The sequence below is a fragment of the Cyanistes caeruleus genome, chromosome 10, assembly GCF_971803275.1.
Source record: "Cyanistes caeruleus chromosome 10, bCyaCae1.hap1.1, whole genome shotgun sequence".
In the NCBI taxonomy this organism is placed as follows: domain Eukaryota; kingdom Metazoa; phylum Chordata; class Aves; order Passeriformes; family Paridae; genus Cyanistes; species Cyanistes caeruleus.
The window spans coordinates 22,524,037-22,551,053 of record NC_141710.1 but is presented as its reverse complement, the minus strand read 5'-3'; the positions used below and the strand labels follow the sequence as shown (position 1 = coordinate 22,551,053).

At 43.0% G+C, this 27,017-nt stretch overlaps 2 long non-coding RNA genes across 3 annotated transcripts; one reads left to right on the top strand and one right to left on the bottom strand.

The window, feature by feature from the left end:
- Positions 1-1,600: 1,600 nt before the first annotated feature.
- Positions 1,601-17,928, bottom strand: LOC147651370 (uncharacterized). 2 transcript variants are annotated; one of them, XR_015274297.1, is made up of 3 exons: positions 17,451-17,928; positions 6,723-6,836; positions 1,601-4,901 (listed from the first exon to the last, which is right to left on the bottom strand). It is a non-coding gene; the product is annotated as an uncharacterized LOC147651370 (long non-coding RNA). The 2 variants fall into 2 exon arrangements; XR_015274296.1 differs by lacking the exon at positions 17,451-17,928 and having other exon boundaries at positions 6,723-8,356.
- LOC147651369 (uncharacterized) lies at positions 17,047-26,188 on the top strand. Its single transcript, XR_015274298.1, has 2 exons — positions 17,047-17,371; positions 23,438-26,188. It is a non-coding gene; the product is annotated as an uncharacterized LOC147651369 (long non-coding RNA).
- Positions 26,189-27,017: the final 829 nt, after the last annotated feature.

The window sequence follows — 27,017 nt, the reverse complement described above, 5'->3', positions numbered from 1 at the left end:
TAACAGGAACATTTGGCTGGTGCAGCGAGCACACATACTGAAATAATCTGAAACAGCCTGTCTGCTTTAGCTTTTTTAAGCTCCTGATTATTTTTTTTTCCTGATGATTTCAAATGGCAGCGTAGTAAGAGCAGCAGCCAGGCCCAGGAGAGGCCCACCCCTGTTCCCAGCAGCGGTGCCAGGCTGTGAAACAGAACTAAAACCAAGAGAGCTTGGTTTTTAGAGTTAGAGCTGCTAACCAAGAGAGGAAATGTTAATAACACTTAAGTGGAGGCAGCCAGCTCCCCAGGAGCGCCTTGGCTTTCAGGAGGTCACTAGAGGCAGGGCAGAGCGTGTATCGCACAGCTCTGGCTGCCCCAGCCCGCCAGCGCGGCCCTGGTGGCGGTGACAGCCGCGGTGACAGCCGCGGTGACGTGGGTGACATCGTCCTCCCTCGTCTGGGGAGCATTGGCTGTGTGCATGGGCCAGCTCGGGCTCTGCACCCCCTGCTCTGCACGGCTGTCTTTGTGTCTGTTCTGGTTACCAGGGACCAGTTGTGACCCAATTGCAGATGGCAGCTGGTGCCATCCAGTGTCTCTGTCCTCTGGTGCCCTGAAGACATGCAAATGAGAAAGAAATGCAAGGGACAGCTCCTTTGTGTAAAAACCACTATGTTATGCATAATATATAACCACCTTTTCTTCCAAACTGCTCTTGGTTTGTTTTTCCTAACGTGCCCTCTTTCTCTCCTGCATCTCCTGCCACCAGGTCAGAAATAAAACTAAAGGGACAAAACAAAAAAATAAAGATCGTCAACAAAGAATTATTCTGGGACTTTCCAGAGAAACCAGGATATTTATGGATTTACTCTATTCCCTGTGATAACAAATTTCTGAGATGGTAATACACTGTCAAATATTTTTCAAGGTTAACAGTTTAGGGACACAATTATGTTGCAAGTTGTCTGCAAGATTAATTAAGGGTATTTCAGAGATATGGGAGAAAAATTGTTCCAGCAGCTATTAGAGGGTGAGTAATCCCAACTCGAAGAGTAGTTCCCCTTCAGTTCAGTCCTCCTCAGAGAAAATATTCCCATGTTTAAGGCATACACAGAAGCAGATAAAATGTGCATGTTTTGGCTGAGAAGAACAGTGATGGGGAAGCAATTCTAGACACAACCCACACAGTCTCACAACCAGAGCTGGGATGGCCCCACAAAGGTTATTTTTAAATATTTTTAAATAAATATTTCCCTGGGCCAGAAAATACCAAAAGATCTCCCACAGGCAAGGAAGGTGAGGGTGAGAGCCAGGCTCAGCAGAGCTCCCCTCAGCACCACTAACCACTGGGAGGGCAGTGGGGACCTTATTATCCATCACTGATAGAAAAAATCATTGGGCCAGTTAATAAAGCATCAGGGACTGTTTGTGAAAATAATTGCAAGGTCCAGAGAACTGTGAATACGAGAGATCTCAAATAAAAGAGAAAAAAACCCGTCAGCAGCCCAGGACTTTAATCAAAGCACTGCAACCAATGCACATATCTACCCATCTATCTATAATCTGATATTATTTTTAATCCCTTTTTTAAATCCCAGTCACTAATGAGGGATAATGCTGGATTGAGGAGGGCCAAAGAGATTTATTGATACCAACTCAGAGCCGTGGCTGTAAATCAGGACAGTGAAGAAGTATTCCACTGCTGGCTTATGTTCTCTTCCTGCAAAAGGACAGGGATGAATGAACAAGTGTCTGAATGAATGACTGAATAGATGAATGAATGAAAGAATGAATGCATCATCAAATAAATACATTAAAATACATTGCCAGCTCGCAGAGCTCGCATGGCGCGGGAGCTCTTCGGGGCCTTTGTATAAAGAGAGGCAACGGCAGCCTTGATTTATTATAAATTAAAATCTGCTTTGCCCAATCCCTCTGAGTGTTTAATTTTTACTGAAGGTCAAAAGGTGCTTTGCGTTTGGAGAAAATGCATCCCAGTGTAGCTCCTGTTTCCAACGAGGAGCACGGAGCTGCCGCTGCCTGCCGGGGCTGCCCGCGCTCCGGGAGCGACCCCGGGGGCCACCAAAGGGTGACACAGCAGCACAGTCCCCGTGGGAGGACACCTTTGCTACCATAATCAGCCTTTTTCTCCCTCCTTGCAGGGCTCAAGGCCCTGTCCTCCTTGCTGACCCAAAGCCCAGCCCCCATTTCATGCAATCATGGAATTATGGAATCAGGGAATTTTTTACATTAGCAAAGACCCCTCAAGAAATCCAACCAGTCCATCAGCACTGCCAAGGCCACCACTGAACCCTGTCCCAAAGAGCCACTTCTACACATCTTTTAAATCCTTCCAGGGATGGTTATTCCACCAGTGCTGGGCCTGGAAAACCCTTTTGCTGAAGAGATTATCCTCAATAACCCCTCACCTCTGGTGCAATTTGCCGTACCAAAGGGTAAGATTTGTGATCCCTCTCTGAAATTTAACTCTAGGCTTGCCTGCCACGCAGCAAGGTGACATCCTGTCCTGGGCACGGGGTGGGAAGGAGAGGTGCAATCCTGACAGGGACCCCGTGGCAGTTGTGGCTTTTCCATCCCAAGTGCCAGGTACTCAAAGAGCATTCCAAATCCCTCTGCCAGCTCCAGCGTGCACAAACCACCTCTGGAGCTTCATGGGACCAGTTTTGTCCCCTTTGAGAAGGCTAGGTTGATCCAAATTTAATTATTTTGGATTTTTTTTTTTCTGAAATCCATCTCTGTTTTGAACTTTGCACTTGTGTTTGATTCCCTTTCCCTCTTCTCTAACGAGGTCCTGGAGGATGAAGCTCTTCTAGCTTGAGATGAAGGTCCTCCAAATGAGAAGTACAGAGCCATGGCAGCCAATTTAATTAGCTCTCATACATTCACATGCAGATGGAAGGATTTTTGGTAGGAGAGAATTTGTTCAAGATGAATAAATTACTTCAGTTTTCAGATAACTAAACCAGCAGTTTTATTCCCCACTGTTAATATTTCTGTCAGTCAGGTCAAGGATAATGAAGCAAAATTCTAGAAAGGGTAACCCAAAGCTTTTTTTTTTTAATTGCAAATTTTCCCATTCATAAAACCTACATCTGCAAGTACAAAATCAACAGTTAAATATTTGCCTTTTCTGTGTCCATATTTCTCCAAGGAGAGAAGATTTTTACCCAGATTTCACTTATAACATTCTGCTGAAGTTTCTGAAGGAAGAACAAGTCTTCTAAACTTTGTTCCTGTTATTTTATATTACCTGTGGGTAAATATGTTCTTTGCTGTTAATAGAGTCAGTGTTTTCCTTCCATAATAAGAACTTTTTCCATGTGTCTCCATCATGGTTTAGAGTAGTTCCTTTTCTCCCAGTTTTCCCAAGTTTATTTTTAGTTTTTATTGAAAAGAAAAACCATGAAAACCCACCCCTGTAAGGGAACATGGCTTATGGAATAAAAGAAAATGACCCAAGTATCATGGAAGAGATTAGAGATTTACAAAGAGCAAAGTACAATGTAGCAGGACCCATGTTCTCTGTTTTATGAAACCACTTCCAGCAGATGAAATAACTGCTAGAAGCAGGTGTTTATTCCAAAAGCTGCAGCAATGTTGCTCTGTCATGTCACATGAAATCATCCCTGCTGCATCATGCTATGTTACACCACATCGTGGACGTATGGCGGGGAACCCAGCGCGAGTAACAGGATGTGACAGACAGCATTTAGCAAAAATGTTCACTTATTTGACTCAGATCCTCGCCATCAGCTCGAATCAGGGAGCGTGGTCCCAAATGAGGCTGACAGATGATGTGAATTCACCGAGGAACAGCATCCAGTGGAAATCTGAAAGTTTCTTGTTCTGTACCTGGTCCTCGTCCTGTCGATGGCTTTGCTGTGCCCAGCTCCTCTTTCTCAGCATTTCCTCCCCTGCTGTGAGTAGTGAGACTGGTTGGTTGTCATTTATTTTGACATAACTCGTGACTTTCACATGAGGGATTAATCACATACTTGGTACGGAAGTGCTGTCAACTGACAGCTGATGGAATTGCTGTAAACAGTTTTTATCTGAGCAGAATTGTGAACTATGGGAGAAGGTGTTTGGACTCTGTGTTTAGAGAGGGACTGTTCTAGGGAACAAGTGGCTCATCTGTGAGGAGACCTATTTTGCAGTGTGACAAAGTCTTTTTGATGCACTTGAAAATATGGAGATTTTGTTATTGCTCTTGAAGGAACTGTTTTATGGTAATACTTCTAAAAAAAGGTTAATACTTCTAAAAAAAGGTTTAAGAAAAAAGTGCATGTTCATGGAGACAAAAAATCAAGTAGAAGCCAGGTGACTGAGGTGCAGAACTTGCCATAGATGGATTTTTATAAATATCAGTCCTGACTTAGATGGCAATTTTAAATCCATAGGGCAGGACTTGGACAGCTACAGGTGTGTTTGGTCACAATTTGTCCTGGCAGAAATTAGGATGAGAGATCCTCATTCCAGGTATTAAACAGGGTTTCAGGGGTGATGGAGAAGGTAGTCCAGGAAAATAAGGCTGCTGAAGTGTGAACAGATTTACACACGGACTTGAAGCTTCTTCTCCTTATGAGGAACAAGACAACCAATAGTTTGCAGGGTTCTGAAAAGAAACCTATTGATGAAAGAAATTTTGTATTGTGTCAGCAACTCACAGAATCCACAGTCCTTTGTCCTCCTACCCTTCACAGAGGGAATTTTCAAGACTCTTCTCATTTGGGCATTTGTGGTTTGGTCTCCCATCAGCAGCTCACAGCCTTTGTCCAGATGCATTTTATGGGAAGGGCAGTAAATGCCAGCAGTGATGCTGATGATGGAAGGTGCACCTGGGGAATAATTTCATGGTTGAAACATCCACAGCCTCCTGCGTGGTGGTCTCAGCACTCTGCCCTGAGGAGGAAAAAGAGCTATTATAGGATTATGGAATATCCTGAGTTGGAAAGGACTCACAAGGATCATCCAGTTCAGCTCCTGGCCCTGCACTGGCTCAACAATCCCACCCTGTCCAAGCATTCCTGGAGCTCCTGCATCCTCAGGCCCATTCCCTGGGAGCCTGGGCAGTGCCAGCACCCTCTGGGGGAAGAACCTTTCCTGCTATCCAACCTATGGATCATGCAGCCTACGCAGAGTCAATACGGAAAATTCAACCTGTGCAAAGAAGAGGAGGAAAGGAACAACACTGGCTGCCTGTTTCCTTTGGTATGTGCCATCTTAGCTGATACTAGAAGCATGTATTATGTTTGAGGAATTAATTCCTCATGGCTCTTGGGAAATTTGGGAAGCAGGCCTGCTTTGCATGCCCCCCAAACGCTCCGGGGTGAGCCTCCTGCCCACACTCGCTCCGTGAGCTGCTGCTGGTGTTTGTGCTGATGCTGTTCACCCTTCCCAGGAAGCCTCAGGAGCCTCCTGGCCTGGGGCAGTCTCTTCTGGAGCTGTGGGGATGGCTGGGATGGTGCCCCAGCAATCTCAGCCCCTGTAGCCGTGTCCATGAGACGGGTGGGGGCCGGGGGCCCGCAGGGATGCGCAGCAGAGCCCCAGGAGGGGAAGTCCTGGCTTGGTGAGATTCCCTGGAAAGTGGCATGGGATGGCAGGGTGGGAGGCTTTCCCAGCAGCCCAGGGGAGCTGGGATGAATAAATCCTTATCCAGAGGGGAAGCACCAGCTCTGGGTGAAACAAACCCAATGCCCAAAGGGCCCATGGGCACCCTGGGGAGCTGCTGAGCATCGAGGAATTCCCCTGGCTCTGCAGCATGGACACATCCCTGCTGCTCTGTCTGGAGGTGAGCCTTCACCAGACATGCCATGAAGTGCCAGAATAGCCAAATTAATGCTGCTTCTTGCTGCTGGTCACACCAGCCTCTCCAGCAGTTTTTAAGGAGAGGTTTCTACCCATCTCCCAAAGGCTCTGTGCTATTGGAATCTGCCTGACACTGGAATTTTGTGTTCCAGGTGTTTGTGGAAGAAATCCTTTGAGCAAGCATGCTATTTATTCACATCTTACCTGATGAAAAATAATAAAAGAGTGATTATACAATTAATACTGGATGTTGCTTAACAATTGTAAGAGGTTTACTTAATAATTTTCTGATGCTTTTTTCCCCCTAATTTAGGAATAAAACAGACATAATTGAGCGTGCTATTCTGAAGCTCCAAATTACACTGTGAAGAGAATTGAAGGAAACACATTTCTTTGATTTGAATATTTTTCTCATTAACAGGACATTCAGAATAAAGCAGAAATATTTGATGCACAGAGCCTGTGGCGGTATCAAGTTAACACTGCCGTGCTCCCGCATTTTACCTCATGTTTACTAATCACTCCTAAAAGAAAGGTCACATCTTTCATCACAAAATGGAAACTTTTTGACAGCAAACAATTGGATTTTCAGCACTCCATTTGAAGTGGATTTCAGTGTGGAGAGTGAGAGCCCAAGGCAGTGGGATGAGGTAACTGAGCAGAGCTGTGCTCTCGGGGTGTCAGTAACCACAAACTCTGAGTAAGGGCTCTCTCAGCTGTATCAAGGTATCATGCTGTTCTAAAACAGGGGTATCTGAGCTGAAATTGTTTGGAGAACAGAACAAATAAGACTTGGGTAGGTGTTGGAGGGCAGTTCTGGCTCAGACAACAATGCCAGGGTTGAGACACTGCTGCATGTCTGGGTCAGGATGCTGCAGGACAAGTCAGCCTGAAGGGTAGGAGAGCCACACTTACCTGCAGAGTGTTAAACCACATTCCTCCTCTGAAGAGTCTTCTCTGTTTTATCTCCTCTGTGCCTCTACCATGGCCTTCTAGCTCTGTTCTTCTGGCTGGTTTTTTTTTTAAGAGCTGTGTTTTGACAAAGAGAATTTACTTAGCAGCTGGAAAAAAAAAAACAACGAACTTTTTTCCCAGGTAGAAAGTACAGCTTGGTAGTTTCTCAAGCAAAATACTCCCCATGTAGTTTCTTCTGTTTCTCTCTCCTTCCCATTCCTTCTGCTCCAAGCAGAGGAGCAGCCCTGAAGTTCTTTTTGGCTGGGTGAGGGAATTTCTGCCCCCCTGGGAGCAGTTCCCACCCATCCCTGGGTGCAGAAAGGAGCTGGACAAGGGGCTGTGTGTGGATATGACCAGAGCACAGTGCTCAGAACTCCTCTTCACCCTCCCCTAGGCTCTGCTGTGAGCTACCCTTGAGACAGTGAAGTGAAATCAGAGGAGTGACCAGGAAATATCACTGGCTCCGTTCCTCCTTCCCCTCCACTGGTTGCACAGAATCAGCCGCCTCCGAGGGTTCTCCCAGGCGATGACACCGGGAGGGCACAGCCTTACCCTGGCCAGGCTTTACACCTGGTTCCTGGAGAAATCACTGGTATGAAAAGATGCACAGGTTGCCTGCAGCTCCAGCACATATTGCGTGGCATGGCACACACATAAGTGAGATTAATTTGAGTTCTGGGCATCGTCAGCGCAATAAAAACTGTGATTTTTTTTAGTTCAGACCTACAGGCCATTGCAGAGAAGAGTAATCATAAGACAGAAACGAGTTTCCTAGTTAAAAATTAATTCCCTAGACTAAAAATATAATCAAACGATGTCTACAGTATTTTATGAAGAGCTTGGAGGATAATAAAATTTAAAGCAGTGCAACATTTGCATTTTGTTCATTTCTATCCATATTTTTCTGTAGACTGCCTTTCTGCATGCTTGTTAATCATATGCACTGCTACAGTCCTGGCATTTTAAGATCACTGTTCACATCAAGATTGAAAGGAAACTAATTACAATCACATTTCAGGGTGGTTGTTCAAAGCTCGTTCGGCGCCGGCTACAGCATGGGAGCCTTGACCTTTATTTGTAAGCATGAAAATAAGGTAAAGATGAAAGATTGGTTTTCCTGCAGCTCATACTCAGGGATCAGGAGGCCTCCAGAGGGGTGTGGGAAGCCTCTCTCCTCTCCTCTCCTTCTCTCCCATGCTGGCAGCAGAGGCCAGTAGTGCTATGCAGAAGCTCTGCTCCACTGCAGCGAGAGGTGAAGGAAAGCTCCACGGTATTTTTCAGCTCTCCCCCCAGCTGGAAGAACATGGAAAGAACCAGCAGCCCCGAGGAGCCTTTCTGACCCCCCGTGCAGAGCTTTGCAGGGATTTGTTTGCAGTGCCTGGTGCTGCACTCTGTGCTTGGCTCGAGGTGTTGGCACGTGCCAGCCCCAAGCAGTGCCACGGTCTCTTCTGGCACTCATTGCGTGGCTTAACCACACTCACAGTACTCAGGTGGGTGCACTGGGGCAGGAAAAGGTCCCTCAAACCTTAGGGAGTGCAGGTAATCCTAACACAATCCCAGGTTGCTCTCAGTGGGAATGCATTGAGAGAGTGCTGGATGGCAGATTTATCCAGCAGGTTTCACCTTCTGTGTCCCTGGATTTTCCAGACTGCTGTTTTAATAAATTTGTGCTGTGCTGAGAACGAGCTGAGGGTTGGTTACACGAATGGGTTTCACCCAGGAGCTGCTGATGGGGGGCTGTCCCCAAATGCTCCTTTCGGAGTCACTGCCCAGTGTTCAAAGCTGAGCCACGGCGAGTGCTGACCCCCAAAGGATCTCCTGGGCTTCTGCCCATCCTGGATTATCACAGCTCCCTGGAAAAGAAAAAGTTCACCAGCCCTGAAGAGAAACAATCCCATTCTCCTCCCACAGTGTGTTTACCCTGCACAATCACCCTGTGTCCAGGCAATCTCTGCTGGAGCCCTGACGTCCAGTGGGTTTTTTGGCAGGATCTGCCAGGTAATTTGTATCTCCTGGTTGGAAAAGCTCTATTTGGGGCAACAAGCAATGAGAGAAGGGAAACTCTTCTCACACCCAGCTCCCAGCCCCCCTCAGCCTGCTGCAGGCACAGAACCACCTGGACCATGCCAGGACACAGACCTTGCATGCTGCTGGGACCCCGGATGCCACTCAAACCAAGAAGGGAAGATGATTTTGCAGCACTTTTTCTGGTCTATTCTCCTTCTCTCTACATTCTTCAAAGCACAAATTTACCCAGGCAAATATTTACGGAAACTGAAGGAAAAAATAGACTGGTGCTATAGACACTGCAGCAGTGAACTTCTAATTACAATCCACAAAGTATTTATGAATAAATTTATCTATTATTTGTCTAGTTCGAGCACTGCGTACACTTTGCCTTGTACCATTACATGCTGAAGGAAACAATATGCAGCATGAAAATGAAAACAATTTGACTTAATTATTTACACCATTACCGCCACTTTGAATTAGGCCTTCCATTTCTTCGGGATTTTGTAAAATTTAACCGGTAATTACGCTTGCTTAATTAATTTTATTTATCTACTACTACAATGAGATCAAAACAAAAAACCTACCAGAATGCAAAGTACAGGCTGTGCACCCTAATTGTAAATGTTGCTTTTAAGCCTTTATGATAAAAATGTAGTATTTTGTACCATTTCATTTCAAGCGTATCTGGCCATGCTCCAGTACTATTTAAGCGTAAACAGGAAAAGCCTTGGAGGACGAGTAATCACACTTAAATGACACAAAGATCATTATAATGATGTTCCAAAAACATGGCAAAATTAGATATTGCAGAACTGTTTTCTTCTCTGAAGTGTTCCACCAGATGGTGAAGAGTGCTGAAACCGTAAATCCGAGAGAGGGGAGGAAAAACATCCCCGCACTTCCCTCACGCTCCCATCCCAGCTTGTCTCAAGTGGCACCTCACACCTTGGCTCTGTCAAACCTCTGAGCTGGAGATGACACCGAGGTGTTTGAGTGCTGAATCACAGCCTGGGAAAGCCCTGCTTTGTTCCATTAAAGTTGTCAATCGGATTTATTTGGAGCCGAGGACGAAGGAGCGCGTCAGCAGAAGTTATGGTGGTAATTTGTGAAACTCTTAATGAGATATTTTCAGAGCTCATAAAGAGGAAGAGCCATGTCATTGAATTACTGCAGAACGAGTGCATTTTGATACAGGAAAAGAGTTGGGCTTTTGTCAGAAATGGCACTGCATCAGTGGGGATGTGTCAGGGACTATTTAAAGGGGTCTAACAAGGGTTGTATAAATGGGGTTTATATAAATGGGGGGATGTCTGTGTGTGTTGCTGCTCTGCAAAATGGCCACAAATGAGGTAAGTCTGCACCTTTATCACTATTTGTATTTCTTTCCAAAGTTACTTTCCGCAGGACCTGCTACGTCTTCAGATGTCATTAGATTTTTGTTATTTTTTGTTATTAAGAAATATCTGGAAAATTGGAATTACTCATTAAAGGAACATCTAATTTTGTTACTTAAATATTGGTCAGGGGGTTCTACTTTTAGGAAGTACCTCAAGTACCTCCATCCAACCATTCATGCCCTCTGGAACTTCTATTTTAATATATTGTGGGGAATCCATAAATGAGCAAGGTGAAGGATTGGGGAGCTGTGGTTTCTGCTGACCCATTCCCAGTCCTAGCTCCCTCTGGAAATCCTGTCATGTCCTGGGAGACAGCGAAGTCACAGTGGGCTGTGCTCTGGGGAAGGTTTGGGCTGGGATGCACTAAATGAAGGAGAAGAGGGTGTAAAAGTACTGCTGAACCTTCCACCTCCCTGTTTGGTGTAAATGTCTTTCCAAGCCTTCCACCTTCCTGAAACATTCAGTTTCTTAACATTTCCTCAGGAACACACATGACAAATCCAGATCCACAGGAAAACTTGTCCTTTTTCGCTGAAAGATCCTGAAATGGAAGGTGACTTCATTCCCGACTGGCAGTCATTCTAATTCCATGCTGAGCAAAGGAACAGTCTCTCATTCACTGTTACAAATATTTTTGAACTGAATGTTCACAGTGTCCGAAGAATGGCCCACATGCTGCATTTGCTGCACTTCCATTATTCAGAGTTAGCAATAAAAATCATGCAAAATTCTCCCCCCTTCCCATCCACCCCCACTCAATGGACGTTTGGAAATGGGCCTAGTGGATGGGAGAGGGTGAATACAATATCAGCAATCCGGTTTATCCGTTTGCATCCAGCTCCTCTGCTGAAGTGAGGAGCCTGTGCATGGCTGGCTTTCAATGGCCTGTGTTAAATAAAGGGCTGATTTCACCCCCTTGCCTTGAGGACAGAGGACAATTTGCCACTCTAGGTGACATTAAATGTCATCCCAACCATCCTGCTCAGGTGGCATCGCATGGAAAGTATCCCATAATCTTAAAAATTATCTCTGAACCAGTGGGAGCTTGGACAGACCCCACGTTGTTCCCAAGCTAAATAACTTGTGAGAATGGGCTCTCAGGCAAACTGTACCTCAGTTTTCCCTCTGCAAAACAGCGACACAAGGATTTTGGGAAAGCATTATTGTATTTTCACTCGACACGGATTATTCTCTTTTTAGAAGGGCTCTTCTAACAACGCCAAATCTTTCAAAAAACTTGATTTACCAACAAAACCACTTTACAATAATTAGTAACCTCTCTGCCTTGAGGAAGGCAAAGGTTTTATTCTGCTGTCTGAGCTTAATTATGTTTTCAGAGCCGTGTCATGGAGGCTCAGATGAAATTCTTGCTTTGTGTGCAAGAAAGTCACACCACATTTGCATTTGTTTGACAGAAGCCCTGATCTCATCCAATATGGAGTGCTCGAATTTGGCAATGCTCCCGTTGGACATCTATTTTATATTCTGCCTAAATTCCAGGCAAAATATCATTCCTTGCAGTTAATGCTGATACCTTTGAGGGAGGGAATAAAGCCTGGTCCGTCCAAATGAAATCCCCTGTCGGACAGAGCTCTGTCTCCACCAGCCAGCAGAGGCTGCTCTGATGTTAATGATTCATTATTAAATCATTCATTATTTTCAGTAATAAGACACATGGAGGAAACCGAACCCAAATATTGAAATGATGAAATGATCTATGAGCCAGAAGGTGCTATTTGGGAGCAGGCAGGGAAGCAGCAGTCCCTAATCCATATCTTCTGGACAACCTGCTGCCCGCTGGATTTTTCAACTGGATGTGACCAGGTGGGTTCCAGGAACAGCAGAGCACATCCTGCTTCTGACGAGATGGTAAGGACTGGGATTACTCTCCTAGCATATAAATTCTGTCACTCTGGCCCTTAAAAACCCAGGGTTTGTTCAACGAGGAGAGCTGTGGATTTTAATTGGATACTTGAAATAAACAGATTGTCTGCCCTTACTTAGCAAACGGGATTTTTTTTTTATTTCCCAGTTATTAATTTCCTTAAATGTAAAGTGACATCTAAAATGAAAACAGTTTATTGCTTGCCAGGAGCAAAGCCAGCCTAATTTAAGAAATCCAGAATTAAAGCTTTTGAAGCATATCGGGGCATGTTTATAAAACAATTATCATTGCAAACCTTCTCTCTGCTCAATGCAGCCTCTTCAGGCCACCTCCAAAGCCTGAAACTTCATTAGCAGTCATCCCCACCCCGAAATGTTTCATCAATTGCATAAAATCAGGTCATCCTTTGATTGCAGCTTCCCTCTGTCGACCCAGGAGTTGAATCCCAAACCAAACCCACCTGGAACGCATTCGATGCCCAAAAAAAAATTAACTCAGTGTTTAAAATTAAGTAGTATGCTGGTTATTAATAACTGACAGCAGACAAAGGAGTGCAGTGACCTCTCCAACAGAGCATTTAAATCTTTGCACAACATGCTCTGCTTGTGCTAGGCTGGTTTCACAAACAACAGCTGTGGAGTTCGTTAACATATGAATCCCCTTGAGGTAATTTGGAGGAGCCAAATGTGCTAAACTAAACACCTCATTAAAGCAGTACTTTAAAAAACAAAACAAAACAAAATAAAATAAAAAAAAAAAACAACAACAAAAAAAACCCCAACCCCAACCAAACCCCAAACTAATTTCACATTCCACTTCCACACGTGGAGATTCCATTATGTGGGATTCATTCGGCTGCGAGGCTGGAAATAGTGAGGGTTAAAATCGGTGAGACGGGTTTTTCACTGCTAAGATGCACTTGAGACTAAAGTGCCTTTGAAGTGTGCCTGTCACAAAGAAGCAATTAACTGAGGACAGTAATGTTTTCTTTTCCTCCCTGTTACTGAGCACGGGATGCAAGTCTGTACTCAAATATGCAGGACCTCATTTCTCTTGAGTCTGGGGAGAGAATGGACATAACCAAAGGGACTCTCATTTGGCTTGGGCAAGGCAGAATCACACCAAGGGCTCCTGGGTGTCCCCCAGGAAGGCCTTGCAAGAGATTTCCAGAGAAATCCTCCATGAAAACACTGCTGCAAGTCCAGCTGACCACACTCATGAGCTACAGTCCCAAGAGAGTGGGAGAAACACGTCCTGCCCTTGTTCTTGCAGGCTCCAGAGGGCTCAGGTGCCCTGACCAAAATTTACACCAAGAACAGCTTCTTTCAGTCCTTTTTTATTTCTCCACCATGCTACTGGGATAATTCTGCTGGTAAAAAGGTTCACAAGCTCCTTGGAGCTGCTCCTCCTGGAAAACAGCATCTCCTGCCCAGGTAACGCTGCCCAGTGAAGCACTGGAGCTTGAATATCTCCTGTAATGTGCCTGTTCAAAAAACACACAGAAATCCAGGCCTCTCCTCAGAAAATCACCTTTCTTTGTCTCCAGCTGAATTTGCTGGTGACTGGAAGGAGGGATGTGGTGGACAAACGTTTCACGGTCCACAGTGAATTTTACAATATTAAAAAACAATATAAAGATTGATCCCCAAAACTTCCTGCCCCCAAAAAGATATAAATTAGTCATCCATCTTTTTTACCACTGGTTTTCTATCTGCATCGAGATACTTATTAAGAGATGTTCCTAGAATTTATTAATTCCCAAATGGGTGTGAAAGTTTTATTTTAAAAATGTAGATGTATTTTTAGGTTTTGATAATGATCTAAAAGACAACTGGGAATTTTTTTGGGAGTTAGAGTCTTATGAAGCAACAGCTCATTTTCCTTCAGGAGATTGTGGTTTAAGGTTCTCCTGAATGACCTCTAGTTATAAGATGCTATAGAGCTCTTAAGTATTTTGGTTTTTTCCTCAAAAAAACCCTTCATTTTAATACTCCATCCACTTCTATTTTATGTTTCCTTTATCAGGAAAACATCAACCTAATTAGCAATGATAATTTGGGACTTCCACAAGAAATCATTCACATGGATAAAAACAACAGAAGTTGGGTAACATTGAGGCACTTCTGCATGCTCCATAGTTTTTATTTTCCTTTTTAAAGCCTTTATTCCTGAAACTTGGGCAAGGAACTTGGTTTTAGGGTGCTGAAAAAAAAAAATAAAAAAATCTCATGACTGCAATCTTATTTTTGTTCGCTTTAAAGCATAGCTTTATAACATGTTGGAATTTCCTCAAGGTTTTGTAAATACTCATCTGAATTCCTCCCAGGTATTAGTATGTCATCCAAAAACCAGAAAATACTATTTATTCTCTGCAGGATTCAATCCATTCGTCTTTGAAATCCTGCAGGTAACTGGCTCCCCCCAGGGTAATCTTTCCTACTTCAATAGGCACAAATGTGTGAGTTCAGTCAGAATTAGTGTGTTTTTAAAATTCTGATTCCTACAGTGCTGCCAGGTTTGGACAAGCACAGTTTGGAAAAGTCTATTCCCTCTGCCAGTTTCTGAGGTAAATCCTGTGGTTTGGGGATTTTAATGGGCACACAGAGTGCAGCACCTGCCCTGACTTCCACATGTACCATCAGTCCCACTCTTCCAACGCCTGTTATTGCTTTTCCACGGTGTCTTTGCCTGTGTTCTGCACAATTATACCTCTAACAAGTGGAAATATTCCTGACACTTTTCCTTCTGCACAGTTTTTGGCTTGGTAAATCCAACTTTTGCTCCTCCCATTGGCCATTATTGTGCTGCTTCTCAGCCTGGCTCCAAGTTTTGTCTGATTTTTGTAACTTAACAGCTTTAGTAGTGAAGGTCCCAAGAACCTCTGGTGGCCCTGCCCTTCCTGGGATTTGTGCATCCCATTTTCTGAGACAAATGCTGTGTGATAACCTTTGGGATGATCCAAGCCATGCCTTCAGCATCCTCAGTCCCTCCCAGCCTGAGGACATGGTGTGACCAAGACTATGGATTTTTAAACGCTGCCACATTTGATAGGCTTAAACTGAGCTCAACACCTTCACCAGTGGCAGTTCCTTCATCCACCCAACACCCACCAGCTTCTTTCTCAGTTTGGGGAATTATACACAAACAGCAAATTGATTTCTGAGAGTCTTTTTCATAGAATTACCATAACAACAAGGACAGTCATTTAAAGCAAGCCAAAAATGCAGAATTTCTGGGCTGGTTCCTTATTTGCAACCTAAATTGTTCTAAGCAGGGATTTGTGGCAGGCACATGATGTTTTGCAGAGCCTTTATAAGGACTTCAGAATCCATCTTGCTGCCTTTGGAAAACCCAACACCGAGCACTGCAACCTGCAGCATAAATCTTGAAACTGTATTTTTTACTTACCAGTAAAATATTCCTTTGCATAAATGTATTTCAACAGCAGTTGCATAAAATACTGTTCATAATAAGAAGTTTGGAAATCTTCCACTCTTTTCATATATCTGGAAAGTCTCATAAATGGCTTTTTATCTATGAGCTTATTTCTTAAAGTCCATTTTTCAGTGCTGGTTTTTTTCTGAGTTAAAATATAACCATCAAACCCCACAAAACAGACTGAGAAGACAGTGGCAACCTAAGAAAGAGCTGCTCCAAAGCTGAAGTTTTTTAATGGGAAGCTCTCATTTTGGATTCTTGTACAAACCTGAGGATCAACTGCCACACAACTGCAAACTTAAATCATCACCCAGGTGAAGCCAAGAGATTCAGTTTATGTATTTTTTAAAGTGAAACCCTTGCATAAGTTCCTCGTGCCACTTTCTGCCTGCAGTCAGTGCCTCCAAAGAGCAGCTCTCTCTCCTTTGACAAGAGAAAAATTTGGCTCTCAGAGCTGCCCTGCCTTGCTCTGAAAAATGAAATTTCATTTGAGACATTTCCATCAGCTCCTGGTGGTGTTTAACCATCTTTCTCCCACGCTGGAGCGGAGAGCAATAAAGGAGCAGGTCACCACAAAATGGATTAAGTGCAAACTCACATGTGTCACACCAAAGTTCACTGTTGACTGAAAGTAAAATAGATTTAAAAGTCTTTTTGGAGCAGCAAGATTCTAGAGGAATAGATCAAATGACTTACTTTTATATTGCCAAAAAGCTACAGAGACATTTTTTGTCTCTTATGTGTTTTGAAAGGATCTTGTGTGTTTTGAAAGGATCACAATTTTGCCTGAGGGCCAAATGAGATAATAGTAGTAATAATAATAATAATAATAATAACAATAATAATAACAACAGCAACAATAATAATAATAATAATAATGATATTAAACCCAAGCAAGACTATTAGGAAATAATTGAGAATTAATAAACATATTTTAAAAATAAATTCCTGTAACCTTTTACCTTACAGAGTTAGGTTTAATTATAGAAATACTTTCATCTCAAGATGATTAAAATGATGATTTTTTTGATTTTTAGTAGAACTTCCTGCATTGCTCATTGAGTTCCATTTTGTATCTCTGTTATTCACAAAATTAAAAACCTAAAAAAATAATAATTAAGGAAGAAAAAAATATATTCAGTCCATAAAATGAGCAGGGCATGCATGAAAAATAAATAAATATAGAGAGGATTAAATTCTTGCAAGTTGTTCATTGCTGAATTAAGTGATGGACTAAACACAAGCTTTTCTTGCCCTCCCTACTCAAGATTTACTCTACTTATCACCCAATTTTCAAATCCTTAATATACGAAAGCATTTGCCTTTAAGGCAGCAATAATTTAGGACTGCCATGGAAATGAATGTTTTTTTCCATTAGGCAAAATAATTATGCCATATATCCCAACAGTGTCTTCGGCCTCCCATCTTCGTGTGAAGGAAACCATCAGTCAGCTGAGATTGCACTGAAAATCTTCATCAACAGCTGCTGCATCGAAGGAAAATAAAAAAATAAAAAATAAAAAGTGACTTTTTCCATGTTCTGGAAATGAGCAGCTACAGGACAGGCGCCGTGTCACGGTGAGGCCTGCTGCCTTCTGAGGGAGGCATTTGAGCTTGATTTACGTGTTTGGAAGGCAGTACCTGTGCAAATTTAAAGCCTGCAGCTCTGCTCAGCAGAACTAACTCGTATATTTTATTGTGGTTTTTCATGGGGCTGTGGGACTGTAACTGTGAGCACAGTAAATCTTTACAATCTTGGATTCCTCGCGTGCTGCGCCCGAGGCCCGAGGCCCTCGTGAGGTGTTTTACTGCCCCTCACTCATCCAGAACAAACCTCCAGAATTCTGCTCTGGGTGTGCTTCAGAATTCACCCCAAGGTAAGAGTTTAGGGAAAACTAAGGGGATTAATTTATTACCTGACTGGCGTTCTGGAACATTTGAAAAAATCATATTTACCCCATTTTACTGAAGCTTGTACTTGGGTGCTGCCACGTCGGATCACTCCAGCCATCCCCATCACTGCACAAAGTTATCCTGAGCAAACCCTTTGGCCTTTCTGTGATTTAATATCTGTTTATCTCTCTTTGGGAAGCAGGTTTGTCTGTGGGGAAGCTGTTGTAAGGCCATTCCAGCTGATCCCATAGAATAAGTAAGGCTGGAAAAGATCTCCAATATCCAACCATTGACCAAACATCATCACACACACTAAAAAATATTGAGTTTAAGGGCCACATCTACTTGTTTCTTGAACTCTTCCAGGGTTGGTGACTTCCCTGGGGAGCCTGTTCCATGAGCTTAACCACTCTTTCAGTAAATATTTTTTTCCTAATATCCACCTGTACCTTCCTCATGTAACTTGAGGCCATTTCCCCTTGTCCTGTCACTTGTCCCCAGGGAGAAAAGCCTGACCCCCAGCTGGCTACAACCTCCTGTCAGGCTGAGAGCAATAAGAGCCTTCCTTTCACCAGGATAAACTCCAGATGCCCATGGAATTCCAAGGATGGCCTTGGGATCAGCCTGGCTGGCTGCAGACTGTCCCAACATCACTTTGAGATGTGTAGGAATTAATATTCATTGAACATCTCACATGGAGGGTGACACTTGACACTGTTGGTCCAGAGATTTGGGCTCATTCTGCCCTGTTTAGGAACCACCTCATGGGATTATTTATCTTGTAATCATAAGTAGTGAGGGACCTGCTCTCACTCCTCATCAGAAGAGGTCACCTTCAGGGGATCCTTTGGCACATCCCTGGGGACCAGGTGTGTTTTTGGAATGAGAGGTTTGGTGTCAGAAGTGCCAGCAGGAGAATCCCAGGTGTGTGGGAATGCTGGGTGGACTGGCGTGTGTGCAGCTCCCGGTGCGCGTGGTGGCCGCTTGGCAAATAAATGATTGTCCTTCCTTCCCTTCCTTCCATGGAAAATGGAATGTGGAAAATGGAATCACCACAGAGCACTCACGTTTCACCCTCTGACAGCTGGAGTCTTCTCAAATGTTGGGGTGAAAAAAAATAATTTTATATCAAAGCTTGTGTCGAGGGGTGGGTTCCAGTTTGCTGCTGTGCCTGGTGTGACAATAAAGGCTTTTAGCACATAGCAATTGATAAAAACAATTCTGATTTTCTGTTTTAATTTACCAGAAGTTTTCTCAGAAAAACAAACCCCATTTTTTACAGACTGTTTATCCTATTGGTGGGGGAGGGCTCTCAAATATAGATCCCAAACTCCAGGTCCTGTAAGGGATCCCAGTTTGAGGATAAACTGTGGGAAAGCACCACTAGAGGTCACTCAACATTAATTGTTACCTAATTAGCACATTTTGACCCTACATTTTAGGTCATTCTACCAGTTTCATACTTAAAGCATTGTCAGCTTTGACTCCTCAGCTAATTCTGCCAAAACTCAGACAAGCTGGAGACAGAAAATTTCCCTTCATCTCTTCCCTCATATGACTCCTCCCAAGGCTCCCAAATCAGCTTTGCCATAGACTCTGCGGGCAGCAAATCATTCTTTCCTCAGCTTTGAGCTTAATAAAGCTGGCAGTGATGGACCTCTGGAAGTGCTGGGTTTAGAAGCACTCAGCCCTGGCTGTGTTATCTCAAATAGCTGCTCACCCATTTCGAAAATTAAACCAAAATGAATTTTACAAGTGAGGGGAATATATGGGAAAATAATGTCTTCAGTGTTTTCAGGTCCTTCCCCAACCACATTGTAGCCCTGTTCCTCTTTAACCACTGATAAACAGAGGAAAAAGTAGATCTTTGTAACAATTGACTAACTAAAAAAGAGGTAAAACTAAGTTTAAGTTTGATTAATGAGTATCTGCTGAAATATCTCTGCATGTGTTTAATCAAAGCAGCTGTTCTATTTGCAGGGATTTTTCCATGATCTCAGAAAACGGTGTTAGCAATTTGTTTGCCCAAGACAACAAGGAAAGGGAGAGCTAATTAGTGTGTTCTGCAAGGTGAAGATCACCCAGTGCTGGTGCCATGCCCATGTCCCCTGGTGGATGCTATCAAACACACTCAGGGCACTGAATCTTCCCATCTCTCAGCTGAAAATTGTGTTCAACCAAAGTCAGATTTTCACCTCAATCCCAGCTCAGTGCAGGCAAACCCTTGGGCAGCCAAGCTGTCCTAAAGGCTTGCTCTTATCCAAAATGACCAATTCTTATTTAATTTCTCTTTTTGGGCTGCTGTTGATCCTCTCCCTCTCTTCCCCCTTCCACTCAGCTGAATTGGCAAAGGCTGGATTAGCCATTTATCCTTATGTATGAGCATGACAACTGTAAGGAATATTGCAGTTTCCTGAAAAATCATTCAGCAGTTCCTGAAAAATCATTTAGTAACCTCTCAAGATGAGCACATGTGCAGCTGGAGGAGAAAACATTAACCACCATTAGCCATCACCCCTGTGAGTGAGAAATTTATCAGAGGTTCTGGTTTTCTAGTTACTATATCAAGGTGATAAATAAATAGGTTATCAGCATCCAAAAAGTCACGTGGCTTCTCTCTCCACTTTGTAGAGAGATTAATCTTGCAGAAGTATAAAGCAGAATTAGCCAAAAAACAGCAAGCTTATACTCTGGACTAATAGAATTTAGATTTCATCATAATTTTTTTAAACAGTGAACCATCCTCTAAGCTTCTACCCAAGAAACTTGTAGGGCCTGTTGTGATAGACAAGAGGTGACGATTTTAAACTAGAAGAGGGTAGATTCAGATTAGATTTAAGAAAGATGAGGGTGGTAAAACTTGGTTACAGGCTGCCCAAAGAGATACCTCACCCCTGGAAATACAAGGCTGGATGGGGCTTGGCGCTGGTGCAGTTGAGGATATTCCATGGCAGGGGGTGGCACTGGATGACCTTGAAAGGCTCCTTCCAACCCAAACCATCCTATGATTCTGTGATTTGATTTCAAGGTCTTTCATGATCTGAGGCATCCTCCATCTGCTCCCACTTCGTGTGTCCTACTGGCATCACCTTTCTGATATTGATGGAATTCCTGTCTGGAATCATTCAATCACATCTGCCCATTTATTGCTGAGTTCTTTGGTGATGCTTGGCTCCCCCTGAGGAAGATCTTAGTTGGACATGCCCCCTTTCCTTACTTTCTGCTGCATCCACAATGATTCAATTTGTGTTTGAATTTAAAGTCTCTGTATCAGCCCTGTAATTCCTGTGTCCTAAAAAGGGCTGGATAAAGAAGATTAAGGGCTGTGTAACAGAAATCCAGCTAAAAAGACAAGTTTATCCAAGCCTTTTCTTTGGAAGATCTCTGCTACTGGAGATCTTACTCCAAAATGGGTTAAAGAGTTATTTAACAGATTCACCCTCTCAGAAATATCTGCTGAACTGTCATCATGCAACAAAACTTGGTTTTTAAAGCCAAAACTCTAATCCTGACATGGAGAAACGGAGGAACAGGTTCGTTTTTTTCCAAAATATTGAGTCTAATTAAGGAAAAAGTCCTCACTGATGAAAAGTTAATACAAAAGGCTGAAGAGTCTCAGTGGAGAAAATCAAAGTCAAGTGGGCTTAGTCAGAGAAACTGTCAGTCCTTTTCAAGGGAAATGACAGCTTTTGACATACAAATTCTTGCACAACTCCAGGAGTCTTGAATTCCAGCTCCCTGAAGGGATCAGTTCCCCCAGCTGGGTCACCACAGGGTGATTTTTGCCAATTATCCTCTTGTTCCTTGATCAATCTATTTTTCTGCCCATTGTTATACCAGCACCTATTATAAAATATTCTCATTTGGGGCAAATAACCTCTTGTTCCTTTCCTTTACAGCTCCCCAAAAGATCATTAAAAGCACAGCAAAGTTCCTTGCAAGATTTCTACCCAGCTGACACAACAATTTGCAAAGTCTTCTCCTTTCCCTCCCCCACAAATCTGCTTTTTTTTCTTATCCCTCATCATAAAAAAAAATCTCATTTCCAAATTACAACACCTAAAACCCAGTCACATGAGGCTCCTCTCAAGCTCCTGCACAATTTTGACAAAAATATTAGAAAATAAGGAAAAACAATTTTTTTTTTTCTGGTTGAAAATATGCACAGATGTTCTTTACCCAATATATGGATTAGATAATGCAGTTGTCAGTGACACACTTTTTTATCAGACTTTTAAAAGCATTTAATGCTGAAGAATAAACACAGTTTTCCCAATCAATGTTAAAATCTCCATCGAGGATCAAATACACATAGTGGGGTTTGTGTGATGTGATTTTTGCAATAATCCAATAAAAGCTCAAAATAAGCACTGAAAAAGAAGGGAAATCAACCAATTCTGATGTATGAATGAAATCATAAAACACAGCTCACTGTAGGCATTATAACTGAGTGCATGGAGTTGATGAGCAGCTGAACTCATCTGCCATAAGTTTTTTATTTCAAACTAATCCATAAACTGCTTTTTCAATTCTCTAAAAGCGCATAAAATACCAACAATTCCTTTAGAGTGTCCCCATCAATCAAATAAAGAAAATCATAGGTTGGCAAATGACCACCCATAGCTGTGATACTAAAAATATCCTGGTTATCAATCTAAAACTGGTTTTGCAATGATGTTGGCCAGGATATTTTGCCTCATTACTTCAGGGTTCTCATTCTGTTGTTTATTGTCCTGTCATCTTATATTTATATCATTTGGCCTTCATCTTCCACAGCAATTAAAAATGGCAATTCTTTAACCCTGGTTTTGCTGTTTTTTCTGGTGCTTTCCACACATTTCCATCCCTGGATTGGAATTTATTGTCACCACCAGTCTCTGAGCAATGACCTCCCCCATTAAAAAAAAAATCTTTAAATACTTGATTTACTCCATTCTTTGTTTTAGTTATTTTACCATGATGTGGCTCCACAGACAAAGTTTGGCACACACAGTCACCCCCTCAGCAGAGACACCCTGGAAATGCCTGGTTTCTGAATGTGGATTCCTTTTGTCACTGGAACCGGTGTTAAATCCTGGAATCTCTGCAGCTTGGGAACTGTCCCAGACAGGGCACACAGGAGAGACTGGCATCACACATTGGACTCAAACTCTCTACATTCAGTGACAAAATCTTGGATATGGGAAGAGGGGCTCAGCCAATATTATCTGGTAATGTGAAGATAACCACAGCTAAAAAGGGCTTCATGTGTCCAGAAAAGGAGCTGTTAGACTGGATTATATTGGATTGGGACAGGAAGGATTAGTGGAGAGGAGGCCTGACAGTGAATTCATTACAATCTGCAGCAGATATTTTAAAGTGCTGCTCTGCTGCTTGCATTCATCCAAAGAACTTCCCCAAGAATTATTAGGGGTAGTTTGGAGCTCAGTTTTTAGGACTGGCTTTTTTCAGGGGTCCAAAGGTGGTTTTTAAGCTGTGGAGAAGTTATCAAGAATTCAGCACGTGCTGTGTGAGGGTCACCTCCCTCACAAGAGTAACCTCTAGAAGCACTCCCATTGAACAATGTTCCCATGAGGAGGTACTTTTTTATTTACCAGGAAAAGGTTCTTCCCCCCAGAGGGTGCTGGGCACTGAGCCACCAGGGAATGGTCACTGCCCCGAGGCTCCAGGAGTGTTTGGGCCACGCTCTCAGGGATGCCCAGGGTAGGGCTGTTGGAGTGTCTGTGCAGAGCCAGGAGTTGGACCTGATGATCCTTGTGGAGCCTTTCCACCTCAGGATATTCCATAATTCCATGATTTTTGAATGGCAGTGCTGGGAGGCACAGAGAGGTGCAGGTGTGCCACAGGGAAGCTCTTTCCCTTTCTCCTATTCCTTGCCAGGTGTCATGCTTAAACATTGGCCCAGCCCTGTCACCCAGCCTGGAGGTCTGAAATAACAATCTGCTCCTCTCCTGGCTAACTGCAGCTGGAGCAGAGATATTTCACAAGAGAATAATGATGATGATCTGCTTTCCCTGCATCCCTCTTTGTCTCCATTTTGATTTCTACAGTGTCTCATCTACTCTGCTGAGCTGCCAGTCACCTCCTGGGGACACTGTCCCTCCCTGAGAGCTCCTGGGACTGTCTGACTGCCCCTCAGCTCCTGAGGCTGGGACATTCCACCTGGACTCTGGACACTGTGACTGCTCAGAAAGTGCCTTTCAGCTCTGGATCTCCTCATGTCCCCCCTGGAAGCTGGATCTGAGCTCGGAGGGGCTCCCTGCTAACGAGGGAGCTCCATTCTCTGATCTTCTCCTTGCTTGGCTCTGGTGGCTGAATTGCCTCTGGCTCACCTCAATCAGCTCCATTTATTCCAGCGTTTTGAGTAGCTGCATATGAAAGCCTCGCTGATGGAGATATCACATGGCTTTGCTTTGCCTACAGACAATGATTTCATCTTAATAAAGTCAGATTTTGGCTCTGCCTGCTGCACAGTCGAGTGAGCTCTCCTACAAGCCCCACAATGCTGCAGCTTTGTGAGGGGAAAAAATACTGGACAGAATCATTTATCTTTTCTCTCAATAATCCTGAAAATGAGCCATGACTGACAAGTGGGAGCAAGGAGGATTTGAATCACTTGAATTTCTTTTTCCAGGGTATTTTTTATTGAAACTGTGGATGCCATTATCACTGCAGGAAGAGTTATGAGAGCATTTAAAGGGTTAAGACCTTCATATGCCTGAGGACACTTTTAAACCCTGGTTTTCTGTACTGCTCAGTCCTATCAGGTTTCTTTCTCCCTCTGGTCAAAATAGTAACTTATATAATTGCCTAATTCATATGAATTTGCAAGGCAACAAATGAAATGACAAAGCTCCTCGGAAACACCAGCATTACACAAAAATACACATAAATCAAATAAGCACCTTCAACACCTGAAGTGACACGTAGCCACATCGAATTCCTGCTCTGCCAACTGCTCAGCCCACGAAGCAGAGCAAAAAATGCAGAGCACAAGGCAAAAACGTGCCAGGCAGCCTCTTTGGGAGGCTGTGCATGCCACTGGCAGGGGCTGCTTCACATTAGTGCCCCTCAATTCTTTGACTGATTCATTCCTCGGGTGTAACAGCTGCCCACAGGTTGTACCTGCATGGGTGAATCGAGTGTGACACAAAGCCAGAACATTGTGGTGCGTTGCTTCTTGTACTAATAAATATTTCAGCAGAAAGCCTAAGTGCTCGTTCTGCAGCACCTGATCCTTCTCTGCTGCAAGAGGCAGAAAAAGCAACGGGCAGATTGCTGCCCATAATGGAAAACTTAAAAAAAAAAAAAATAATAAAAAAATGTTGGTAAGCTTGTGGTAATGGATCACATATTTTAAATTGATTTTTGTTTCTTAGGAGGATTTGAAGCGCTTGGATTTCTTTTTTTTCAGGGTATTTTATATTGAAACCGTGGATGCCACGGTCACTGTGGAAAGGGCGATGAGAGCATTAAAGGGTTAAGACCTTCACATGCCTGAGGACACTTATAAGCCCTAAAATTCCACCTAAACCCTAAAACTCCTTTGTTGTTTTTTCCTTTTTATTTTATTTTTAACAGCCAATCCATCTGCATAGGTCAGCCCTGAATGGGCCACACTTCAAGGCTCTTTCCTTCATGGATTTTTTTCCATGGAAGAAGAAGAAAAAAGAAGAAAAACATCCCAGCCACTCAGAGTTGGAGTATCCTTCTCCTCTCTTCCCCCTTTCAGTGTCAAGTGAGAGATTTACCCACCTCCCACCCCAGTGATACCAGACAGCAAAATATCCTGGCTCCAAACAGCATTCCCCAGGCTCTCAGTCAGCTCCAGGATTCTGGGATAAGAAATTCCAGCTTTACCAGGAACCCTGCAAATAATATTTGTGCAGCTCCCAGGACAAACAAACACGGGCAGGAAGCATTTACTAACCCAGGCTGTGTTAATTGCTTCTGGGAGTGTCTGCAGATGATTCTACCTGAAAATATTTGAGGGTTTTTAATGAAAACTCATAGATTGTGGCACTCAGACAACAAGGCAAACATTTCCTTCATTTCCTCGCTGGATTTTGAAATTAGAAAGGAAAAGAGCCACATCTGTGCTCAGGAGTCCTTTTCCAAGCTCCCCATCCAGCTCTGTTGGCTTCCATGGCTGGACAGTATGGATTGAGTAGATCCTAAATTTGGGATTTACTCCTAGAACCTCAAATGTTCCACCTCATGGGTTATTTATTGCTTGGAAATCAGGAATTTGTGAGTAAAAAAAAAAGGTGAGGGAGGAGAATTAACTCAATATTTCCTTCAAGGATCACCCTCCATCCTCAGCTCTCCAGTGAGATTTGGCTTGTGGGGACATTTTCCTCTGAGTTATGATAAACCTTGTGCTGTAAAAGTTGCTTGACTTGCTGAGAATATTGTTTCTATCAGAAGAATCTCTCAGAGAATAAAATTCCAAAGTAGAGTTTTATGTGGCAATACCTTTAGTGATTAAAAAAATGGACAGCAAAATAAAGGAAAACAATGATTTTTCACTGGTTTTACTCATAGTTATTTTATATGCCAGGAAATTTTCACTGTTTCAGTGGGAACTGGAGTTATCCTCAGCCTAACTTCAAGTTTTATTTCTGTTATGGTGAAATACCCAGTTATTTTTCTCAGTTGGTGAAAGCAAATTAACAAATGTAAATAAACTTTTGTATTTCTGGATGCTGGTGTGGAGTTACCTTGGGGAAAACTGGAAAATGCTGCTATCAAGATTCTGTGGAGGAAAAAAAAAATAAAAATCATAGTTTTGTGGTTTATGATTTATGAATCCATTCTGTTTCACTGTAAACTAAGAGGGAATTTTCACTGGAATCCTAGAAATAGATTGGAAACAAGATGGAAAGGAGTCAAAGTGACTCTTTGAGAAGTGTGATCATTATTTGGGGTAATAAATGTGCAGAAGAAGGCAATGAAACATGGCATGGAAACATATTCTAAATGTATATTCTAAATAAATGTCAATTCCTTTTAACAGAATCCACAACTAACTTTCTAAATATCTTTGTCACTGTTCCCATTAGGTTTTATTTAGCTAATTTAAGTTCACCCCTGAAAATTTCCCCTATATTTTTGGTGGGAATTAACAAAAATCTTGTCAATACTGTATTTCTTGTACACTGGGGTTCATCCTGGGATGTCTGGGGCTCTGATTTGTGGGACAAATCAGAAAATATTCTGATCCAGCCTCAATCAATGTGGAAATCTCTTTTTTTCTGCATCCTGGCCCAGGACTTTAAATGTGGAATTTCATGGGTGAATATTGGATTGAATTTGATGAATCTATGAAGTGGATTTTTGCCACTGAAGGATTTCGTTGTGGAGGGTGATTTAAGGGCTTTGAATGTTGTTCTCACCCTCGGTGTTAGGAAATTCATCCGTCCATGCTCCCAAAATCCCTTCCAGCTGTTTCAAAAGAGCATTTATTAACATCTGCAGCAAGGCTGGTTTTGCTCCACAGGAGATATCAGAAGAAATCCCATGGAATCTGTGAGAACATGTGTGGATCTCAGCACTGCAGCTGAATTTTTTTAGGAGAAACTGTAAAAAAAATGCTGGTAGCACAAATTTTCTTCCTCATTCCTCAAGTAT